This window comes from Tamandua tetradactyla, chromosome 12 (genome assembly GCF_023851605.1).
Source record: "Tamandua tetradactyla isolate mTamTet1 chromosome 12, mTamTet1.pri, whole genome shotgun sequence".
Classification (NCBI taxonomy): Eukaryota; Metazoa; Chordata; class Mammalia; order Pilosa; family Myrmecophagidae; genus Tamandua; species Tamandua tetradactyla.
The window spans coordinates 80,854,379-80,865,152 of record NC_135338.1 but is presented as its reverse complement, the minus strand read 5'-3'; the positions used below and the strand labels follow the sequence as shown (position 1 = coordinate 80,865,152).

At 49.8% G+C, this 10,774-nt stretch overlaps 1 long non-coding RNA gene across 1 annotated transcript; it reads right to left on the bottom strand.

The window, feature by feature from the left end:
• Positions 1 to 4,587: 4,587 nt before the first annotated feature.
• LOC143651628 (uncharacterized) lies at positions 4,588 to 10,365 on the bottom strand. The gene is made up of 3 exons (XR_013160078.1): positions 8,761 to 10,365; positions 7,526 to 7,648; positions 4,588 to 5,403 (listed from the first exon to the last, which is right to left on the bottom strand). It is a non-coding gene; the product is annotated as an uncharacterized LOC143651628 (long non-coding RNA).
• Positions 10,366 to 10,774: the final 409 nt, after the last annotated feature.

Below are 10,774 nucleotides of genomic sequence, written 5' to 3'. Positions count from 1 at the left end.
CCATCCCCACATTCTGTGGTCACAGAAATGATCTGTTTTGTGGCTACTGAGGTACCTATTGTGTGCCTAGCTCTGGCATCAGCAGAGACATGAAGGAGCCCCGTCTGGGATATGTCACCTACCCTCCTCTGTGGTCTTCACCATTTTGAGGCCTTCATCGTCTGGCTGAAGGCTGGGGGTGGGGAAGGGGGCTGCAGTCCACCCATCTCAGCTTCTCCAGGTTCAAGTCAGTATCTAGCAGGGAGGAGGGACCCACACCTACAAGAAGAGAGAGTGAGTATGGGCACCTCTGATCTCATGGATTGCAAAACTGGATCAAGAGGCCCAGAAGTGAATCCAGGCTGGCTGAGACCAAGGAATCTGGTGGACTCCTCAAAGTCTCCGGGCCACAAGGAAGACCCAACTAACAGGTGACCTCAAGTTGGAGTCCCAGCTCCAGTTTTACTAGCTTCTTGGCTTTAGCCAAACTGCTTAATCTCACTGAGCTGTGGCAATCTCAACCTCAAAAGGGAGATAACCATAATATCGTCTCCAGTCTGGAGAATTAATGGCATAACTCAGCCGGGGGCAGCATGCTTTGAAAGTTGTGGGCTGGGTCAGAGCTTCTCCTTCTGTTTTCAGGGGCCACTGTTAACAGAAGTTCTGAAACCTTGGGCCAGGAGATGCAGAAGACGGGGAAGGTTTTCCCAAAGCTTAGATGTGGGAATGTTTTTCCCAGCACAGGGACCAGTCAGCACAGTGGGGTGAGGTGAGCTGTTCGTTGCAGGGGGTATATAGGTAATTGCTTTGACAGAGGCTGGGTAGGTCCAGATGATAGAAGAACTGGCTTGCAGATCAAGCTATTATTGGCAGAAGGAAAAAATAATAATAATAATGAACTGCAATGCTAAGGAAGGAGGGGTGCCTTTGGTAGAGGAGGGTGGGGCCACCTGCAGGGCATGGTGAGGCCTCAAGATGGACAGATAAAGTCATGTCACCATGTCCCCAAGGCCCCCTGCTTCTTCGGCCCTAATGCCCATCTCACTCTGGCCATTTCCAGAGAAGCCCCTGGCCTCTGCTGGCCCAGCCCTGCTGAGTGCTGCAGGTGGAGGCTTTTCCTTGATGAAACAATCATGAAGAGGAGGGGCCAGCCATACCGCTTCCTGCTCCCACCCCAAAGAGAGGAGACTATTTTTGGTTCTGAACTCGGCTGGTGGATTCTGTTTCCAGAAGAGCTTCTGCTGTCACCCAGGCAGCTCCATCTGCTTTGGGCAGATCACGTGGGCCCTGACCTGCCTCCTTCATTTGGTCCCTTTCAGCCCAGTACTCGACTGCTGTGTAGGGGACCTGCCTGTGCCAGAACTCCTTCTGACCCCCTCCTTGCAGGCTAGATTTGGTGGACCTGTCTGTAGAAGGATCTGGGGCAAGGGCCACTCAGACCAGCTCTGGCTTTTTGTACAGGGAGCAAGTTCTCACCTCTGAGCTGGTTGTTCATTACCTGCTCAATCCTCAGGAAACCCTGGGGTGCAGGTGTGATTGTAATCCCATTTCACAAACCAGGAAGTTTTGGTTTACAGAAATTATGTAACTTGTCTCAGACCCTGTAGCCCGTAAGCAATGGAGCAGGGATTCTGAGCCCCACCCTGCTAACCTGCCATGGCCCACACCTGATGGGATCAAAACACCTTAGTTGAGAAGCAGCCGAGGTGGGCCCTGCTTCCTGGAAGTATTGAGCTCAGAGCCGGAAGGGGGCCGAACACTCTCTGCTCACTCCCCAGTGGTGGTGCCCAGGCTGTGTGGGACTCCCTTCCTTGCTCAGCCACAGGTCACAGTTTTCCTTTGTTCAGACTTGGGGCCCTGAAACTGTACCCCCCCTCCCAAACACACTAATTCTGTCCCCAGGCCCGAAGGGTCAGGGACCTTTTCCCATCACCACCCCATCACCACCTCTAGCACTGCCCAGGCCATGTGGGGTAACAGCTCTGACCACCTGGGACGTTGTCTCAGGACACCCTTCACCTGGAGCTTTCAGCTGCTGAGGACATGGCCCAGCAGAGCCTCCTGGACATTTGGGACAAATAGCTCTCCCCTTAGTGTGCAAAAGCTGATGTTGAGGAAACGCGTCTCTCTTCCTTTTAAAAGCAATAACAGAAAGACCTGTTGAATGCAGAGCGTGGCAGAGGTGCACCAGGAACTTGGAGCTCTCCCCTCACAAGGCAGTTGCTGAGGGTTTGCGGAAACCCAGGGGAAACTGGGTCCATCCATTTCTGGTGGCCGCTGAGGCCCTGGCATGTCCCACTTCAAGCTGAGATGAGAAGTCGACCTCTTCCCGCATGCCCCACATGCTGGTATGCCAGGCCCAATCCCCTCCCTGCCTTACAAGGTGGGGGCACCAGCCAGGGCCCTGGCAGGAAGCAGGGGCATGATGCTCCCAGGGAAGGTCATATCCTTTGCACAGCAGACCCTTTCACGGGCTACACCTCCACCCTCATTTAGTTGGTTCTAAAAGGAGCAAGGTGGAAGCATTCTCCTTATCTGAATATCTGGCTCTAGAATTCCCCCTTTGGAAGGAGAAGTAGCTGGATGAGCCCTGAATGGAAGGAGGGTACTGGGGGGCTTGGGGAGCCTGATGTGGAGGTCTCCAAGGAGAGCAGTGAAGGGGCAAGGTGGGGAGCTGGAGCCAAGGATGGGTTGCCATGTGGGAGCAATTCCAGGAGGTGAGGAGGCCCGAGAGGAAGCTAAGGACAGGACTGCTCTCAATGACTGTTTGAAGATGTATCATGTCCAGGCCTGGGCACCCATCCCCAACCCATCAGGAGCACCCACTCCATTTGGGGATGCCACATGAAGGTTTGCAGAGAAGCTTGGTGCAGGAGCTGCAAATTTCACATCTGGACATTCATAGGGCAGAAGGGACAGACCAGGACAGCAGAGGGGCCCATGAACCCTAGGGACTGGCAGATGTCTTAGGGTCCCTTGAAGGCTCCAGGCCATGCTCTGAGTGGTTGTCCAGCTCTTGGCATGCTGGGTGTGTCTGCCCAGGAGCCCCAAACCCTGGTCCTGGGACTGTGCTCTGCCCTGCTCACCTACCAAGGAGGAACCCCACTCTATCCCTCTCCCAGTCACGGGAGCTTTGTCCTCAGACACAAAGGCATTAGCCACGCTATCTCCATCACCCCTTTCCTTTGCCAGGTATCTCCTGATCACCAGTCATCATTTTGCCAAACTCCTTGAGGGAGTTTATTCCATCTTTTGATCTAGCTAACACATGCTAATATAGTTGGTGGTAAGCCTGGAGGACAAGCCATTTGCAGGTAGGAAGTCAGTGCACAGGCATTTGCCAAATGTCTTGATGGTCCAGGTTCCTTTGGATAAATATGTCCTCCACCTGATGAATGCAGGCGGCTTCTACTCCTTGGTCTTGATGAGGATGGAAAAAACAACACTCATCAGATCAATGCCATGTACCATGTATGTGCTCCATCTTTGGCACAGCAGCTACAGTTGGAAGCACTCTTGGTTTGGGTCCATTACCATCTACCATCATATATCTATGTTTGTAGGGTCCAGAATTAAATGGGAATATGACAGGGACCACTACTGCATGTCTTGAAGGTGGCATTAATCTCTGCCAGCCTTCTGAGGGATGGGATCCGTATTTGGTTTTTATTTTTGCTCTCTTGACTGGAGGAGTGGACAGTTTCAGAGCCTTCTCCTTGGCCTTCTCCCACATAACCCCACAGGTTAAGGAATCTATGTAGGGGTTCCAACAACACACTGGGGAAGTGAAGAATTGATTTGTATGGCCCTACAGTGAGCCACACCTGAGACCTGGCTCCCCTGTGCTCCTCCCTCAGAGTGAGGCCACAGTGGTTCTGTCACCTCCAGTCACCAGGATCAATTTAGGCCCCTTGTCTGATGGTCCTAAAAAGTTCTAGGTGGGTGCATGGGTGGTTCAGTGGTAGGATGCTCGCCTTCCATGCAGGAGACCTGGGTTTGATTCCTGTGCCATGCAGCCCCCACCCGAAAAAAAAAAAAAACTGTTCCAGATGTCCCTCTTTCCCCAGTGCATGACACCCAAGTAAATGACTAGGGATCTCTTCGGGGAAGTACACTTGCCATAGGGTTGCAGAGAACTGGCCTCTTGTGGATTCTGGATCTCAGGACTGCTTCAGGGCTAGAATATGATCAAGGGGTTGTGATGGATGAAGCAGGCTGGGGAAGGGGCACTGCCTGAGCCCCTGACCATCCACACTTGATATTTTTATTGTATGAGTTAAGCAATACCCTTGTTAACTGTTCCTCAGGCTCGCCTCCATGGGCCCTGAGCCCTGATAATCTGTAGTTTTCACCATCTGGCCTACTAGCTGCTACTCTGACCTTGCCACTCTTTGGGATGATTGAACTCACCTGGCATCTGACAGGTATGCACTGTCCTCTGTCCTTTATTGCATAGAGGTCTTATCAGAACCAGTGCTACCAGGGGTCCCTGGCACATTGCCTCCCAGCAGCAGCCCTGACCCATGAAGGATAGTCTTCACTGAGCTTCTAACCATGCACAGCCTGCAACCCACCCCCCCACCCCTGTCTATGCAGGTAAGGGTAGGGTCCATCCGCCAGCCCCTCCTGGGAGCATGATTGTTGGGTGGGTTTTCTGTGGGGTTTTGCTGGCAAGCTGCTTGTGGTTTCCACTCTGAGCTTTTGGTCGCTCCCATGGCACTTCTGGCATTTCTCAGCATCCGTTGTGGCCACTTCCCTCATTAAGCTTCCATGGGCCATCTTAGCACCATGTTAGTTTCACCACTTGGGGCCTTGTTGGGACATGTTCCACATAAGGGGGGCATTTGCCTATGTAGCTGGGCTCTCCCTGACCCTGGGTCCCTCTTTTTTCTCCCACACCCTCAGGGTCCAGTCCCAGCCTGAAACCTGCAGATCTTTTGATATGACCACCCCAGCAGGTCCAGCACCAGCCCCATCAAGCTGAGACTTGATCTTTGCTATCTGTCTGGTCGCCTGCAGGGACATGGAGGTAGGTCCTGAAGAGGCAAGCAATGTCTTGTTAGACACTTGCCACATTGGAGAGCGCTCTGTAACTCCAAGCAGGATGGGCTGGGTGGTGCCATCTGACAAGGGCTGCAGGATACTTCTGCAGCTCCAGCAGAGTCACGGGACTATGCATTCAAGTCCTCACCTATGCTTCCCCGAGTCTCTCCATCCCAGGTCTCAGGGTCCCACTCCTTCCCCATCACACCTCTGACCTTGGCAGAGGACACCCACTGTGATGGTTGATTTTGATCCAGCACTGGCCAGATGTGTCTGTGAAGTTATTTGGTAACTGGTCTCAGCATCTGCATTCCAGTTAGCTTTAAATGAAGGCGATTCCTCTCCAAACTGTGGGTGGGCCTCATTCAATCGGTTGAGGACCTGGAGAGCAAAAATTGTGGTTTCCAGAAGAAGAAATTCTGCCTAAGTTACACCATCACTCTTCCCTGGGGTTCCAGCCTGCTAGCTGCCTCTCTGGATGTCAGGTACAAGACTGCAGCATCAGCTCTTACTGGAATTTCTGTTCTGCTGGCCTGCCCCATGGAATTCAGACTTGCCCGCTCCACAATCATGCCAGCCAACTCCTTAAAATAAATCTCTTTTAATATTTTTATGTATATTAATATTCATATATATGTATTATTATAGATATTTGTGTATTTGTATTTAATAAATTATAGTTATATGCTATACATTATACAATTAATATATTGTATAAAATATAAATATAAATAAATATACATCCTGTTGGTTCTGTTTCTCTGAAGAGCCCTGACTGATACCCTGCAAGAGAGAGCACGCCACTACTCGTCCAAATAGCTTGTAAGCCTTGTCCTCTGCTCCATCTGTCCCCTTGCTTTGTTACTCTTTACCCACCCCTAACTGCCAGAGATTACGATTTCCTTAAACGCTGCCAAGGGAACCCTATGGCTTTCATCTTTTGCTTTGAATTGGTGATTCATCACCCCAAGTTGTCCTTATCTCTGTTCAAGAACCGGTGCTCAGAACACCGGGGCCCTCAAGTCCCCATGTCTTACTCCTCCCACACCAGCAGGTTGCACCAGCAAGTCTGTCCCTGTCTCTGGAGTCCCTGTGAGCTCACTTCTGGGAAAGGGCCAACGATTGTACCACTAGACCCTACCAGGGACTGCCTCTGCTACTCCTACTGCCTGCAATAGGACCTTTGGGGTCAGTCGCTTGGCGAGTGAGCCCATACTCAATCCCCACTCAGAGGCTTCCACCTGGGAAACACACCCAGAAAGTGAGGGGGACAGGACTGGACAGACAGGATATGATGGTACCAGCCTGCCCTACAAGAGCCCTGGAGCTGGATGGGCTTCAGAATTGCCCCAGATGGAGGAGGGAGACTGAGCTGCTGTACCAAGGACATCAGCTAGTAACTGGCCACCAGCAACCCCCTGGGAGTTGGCAAAATCTTGGACTAAGGTGTTCCCTGAGGCCAAGGACAGTTCTCAGGGAAGGGCCCAGCTATGGACCACCCACAGTGACTGTTCCCAGCAGTTGGAGGTGGGCGTGTGGACTCTGAAGAAGGTGCTGGCCTGAGGACTGCAGCGTCCACTCCTCTCATCCCTGCTGGGGCTGCTACCTTTGGCTACCTGGGCGAAGACCTGTGCCAAGCCCTCCAGTTTGGCTGCAGCCCTTGGCTTAGAGTCCTAGGGCTGCCGTAACAAAGTGCCACTAGCAGTGTGGCTTAAAACAACAGAAATTTATTGTCTCACAGTTCTGGAAGCTGGAAGTCTGAAGTCAGGGTGTCAACAGGGCCACGCTCCCTCTGAAGGCTTCAGGGGAGAATCCTGCCTTGCCTCTTCCAGCTTCTGGTGATTCCTGGCAATCCTTATTGTCCCTTGGTTGCAGCTGCAGCACTTCAATCTCTGCCTCCCCTGTCACATGGCTTTTGTCTGTCTGTGTCTCTTCTCCACTTCTTATCAGGGCATCAGCCACACTGAATGAAGGGACCACCCTTCTCTAGTATGACCTCATCTTAGCTAACTACAACCACGGTGACCTTATTTAATGTGAGCCAAGTCAAGTCACATTCTAAGGAATAGGAGGTTTGGACCTCAACATGCCTTTCTGGGTCACCGCTTTGAAATTAAAAAAAAATTTCCCTTACATTTGTGTTTTGTAAGTGAAGTCTGATGGGACAATGGACCGGGGAGCTCATCTCCTCGCCCCCCTTCCCAAGAAGAGTTCCTGGCCACCCTATCCTGGCCCAATAGTGGGGAGTGTCCAGGTCTGAACCTGCAGATTCAGGAGCACGGGAGGTATCCCATGCCCAGGGGAGGACGACATTCAACAGCAAACACAGCCACCGTGGCAGGCTGAGAAAGAGACCATGGAAGAAAGGAACAGCTTTTTTCCTGCTTTGTGAACTGGGGCCCCACAAATTATGCAGCTGCCCTGCTTTCAGACCTGCCAGGTGCACCCACCACATCCCCCTCTCCCCTCTCCCAGCACTGCCGCTCTCTGCTCCCTTTCTTACCACTGCAAACTGAAGAACTGCCTACAAAGCCAGTGAGTTGCACCGCATTTCCTTTATGCCACATCCCTGATCAGGAAAAGATTGGAGCATTTCAGCCACAGAGCCTTCCTCCTTACCCCAAATCTGCAAAAAGAGAAAAAAAAAAAAAAGACCTCAGCCCCAGTCCCATGATCTTGGGGGCATTAAACTCGAGCCTAGGGTTCTGGTTCAACTTGAGCTGACCAGAGTTTTTTGTGACTTTCCAGGCTGGTACTCAGGGTGTGTTTGAGAAACGTTGCAAGTCTGACAGCCTCTACCTGCCCAGCAAGCCCTGTTTCTGGGGCTCCCATTGGACTGTTGTCATGATACCCTGTGTCCTGCTGGGGTCCAGATGTGCAGTAATGACCCAGAAGAGGCCTGGTTGTCACCTGTCATGCTCAGCGGACTGTGTCTGTTTGGAGTTCACTGGCCGTGTTTTATCCCCCTCAGGGTATGATAAATGCATCCTAGCACCCCCACATCCACCCCTCCACCCCACTGGGGCTCAGGGAGTCCCTCAGATGCCCCATCCCCCACCCCTACCCAGCACATGGGGCTGGCAGGCCTCTGGGGACTTGTCTGCATTATTTGTTTGGGTGAGAGTTCTGTCTTTAGAGAGGCCTTGGGAGCAGCTCTGGTGGAGAGAAGGCAGTGCCAAGTGGGTTTCAAGCAACAGCTGGGCACACGCTCCAGATGACACATGCCATGGGGGCGGGGGAAGGGGAGCTGTGGGGTGCGGCAGGGAGGTGGGGGCTGAGGGCTGTTGGAACAGCTCCTCCCCTGCCACCCTGGGAGAGCAGACTCTGGGATAATCCTCTTGCAGGTCCCTGGGGAGGGGTAGGAGAACACAGAACGATTGTCACAGATCATGTGCTGGGGAGAGAGACACACAGACCTGAGGCCAGGGTGGGGGGTGGGGGGAAGGGGGCGATGAAAACAGCCTTTTGTCTACGGCCTCATCTGCTAACACACTGGGCTTGTGTTTCTGCTCTATGACAATTGGGTGAAACACTGGACCGGGCCATCAATTATTCAGATTTTCACTGAGAGGTCAGAATGTAGCAGCCCGGTCCTGCCCCCAACTGGAGCCACTGGGGTCTGGTGGGCGTCAGCTCCACCAGGCGGTGGAAACTGAGTCCCCCACCCCCAGGATTCAGCTCCCTGCTCCCTGTAGGAGCTGACCTCTTCCCCCTATCCCCCCAACATTCTTGGCTTACCTAGAAGGTTGGGTCTTTCCTGGGCTGTTTGGTGGCAGTGAATTCTCGAAAGCATCACTCCATTTACAGGCAGTAAGTACAGTCCTGGGGACTCTCTGGGCTCCAGGAGCTCAGCAGGGAACTCAGCAAGGCACCAAATTGTCTCTCTGGCTCTGTCTATTTCTCATCTGCCTGTTGGAATTCCAGGCGGCTTTTCCCTGGACTTTTCAAGTCAAAACAGAAAAGTGCAGCAGACTTTGCACCTGCAGTCCTTGCACTATAAAGGTGTCCCCTCCTGGGCTCTCCTCGCCCTCTCCTCCCTCTCACTGGCCTCTCCCAAAGCAATCACTACTTTGGAAGTGGTCCTTGCCCCTACCTGTCTTTCTTCTTTTCTACCACAGACATTTAAATCCACCAATTTCCCCCAGTGCACTTTTAGCTGTACCCAGATATTTCTGCTATGTTGTGTTTCACCATTGTTCTATGCAACATATTTTCTAATTCTCCTGGACATTTCTTTGATTCAGGGAATTTTCAGAAGGCTCTTGCTGCACTTCATAATATATGGGGGGAATATCCAAATATCTTTATGTTAATTGGTCTTGAGTCTAATTCCACTGTGGTCAGAGAACAGACTTGGTCTGATTTTAGTTCTTTGAGATTTATTTAGATCCATTCTATGATCCAGCACGTGATCTATCTATAGTGAGCATCCTGCGTGCACTTGAAAATAATGTGTCTTCTGCAGTTGTGGGATGAGATGTTTTGTAAATATGAACATTTTTCATCTGTTCTGATAGCGTTGTTTGAATCGTCTGTATTCTTACTGATTTCCCAGTCAATTGGGAGAAGAGCATTTAGATGTCAGTGTTACCGTGGATGAGTCTATTTCTCCTTTATTTCTAGTAACACTCCTTCATCTAAAGTCTACTTTATCTGACGTTAATAAATCAATTCATGTTACCTATGATTAGTGTTCACACGATACATATTTTCCTGATTTTTTACTGTTTACCTTTCTGTGCTTTTTATCAAAGTGTATTTCTTGTGGATAACATCTATTTGAGGATTTGTGGTGTTTTTTTTTTTAATTCAGTACGATCTTCATTTATATTCTTTTAAACTATTGACACAGCTGGCTTTACATTTGCCATCTTGCTCCTGCCTTCCTTTGGCCCATTTGTTCCTTTTTTTCTCTTTTCCTACCTGTGTTTGAATTGTTTGCTTTTTAATGTTTCATTTTTATCTCCTCTATCGACCTATTAGCAATACCTCTTAGCTTTATTTGTTCACTGGTCACTTTAGTTTTCAATGTCCATCTTTAATTTATCAAATAATAGCACTCAGGAGATGTGAGGCCTTAATTGGTATTTTTGCATTAAACAATCATTATCTTTGGAAGACATTTTTTTAAGCAAGAAAAAGTCTTTTATATTTAAATGCATAACTTTGTGTAGATCCAGATTTCTCATTTCAAATTATTTTCCTTCAGCCCAAAGCATTTCCTTTAACATTTCTTGTAATTCAGGTCTGTCGATGATGACTTCTCTCTGCTTTTACTTCTCTGAAAAGGCTTTTATTTTACATTCATTTTTGAAGGATTTTTTTTTTTTGCTGAGAATGGAGAAATCTAGTGTAATAGTCCCTCCCTCACCACCCACCCCAACACATTAAACATACCAGTTTGATTTAATAGTTATCATTATCTTTTCACTTATATCTAATGTGTCTTTTATCTCTGGCTGATTTTAAGATTTCCTCTTTATCACAGCTTTTCAGAAATTCGAATAGAATGAGTTTTGATGTGGGTTTTCGTTTGTTTGTTTGGTCTGTTTAGCCTTCCAAGGTTTCATTGAGCTCTTTGGAATTGTGGAGTTTATATTTTTCATCAACTTTGGAAACTTTCCAGTCACTACTTCCCCATATATTTTATCTGCCTGCACCCTCTTTGAGGACTCCAATGAGATAGAAGTGGGGGATACAAAAATACCTCTTTGTATTGTCCCACATGCCAGTGACTCTGTGCATTTTTTCC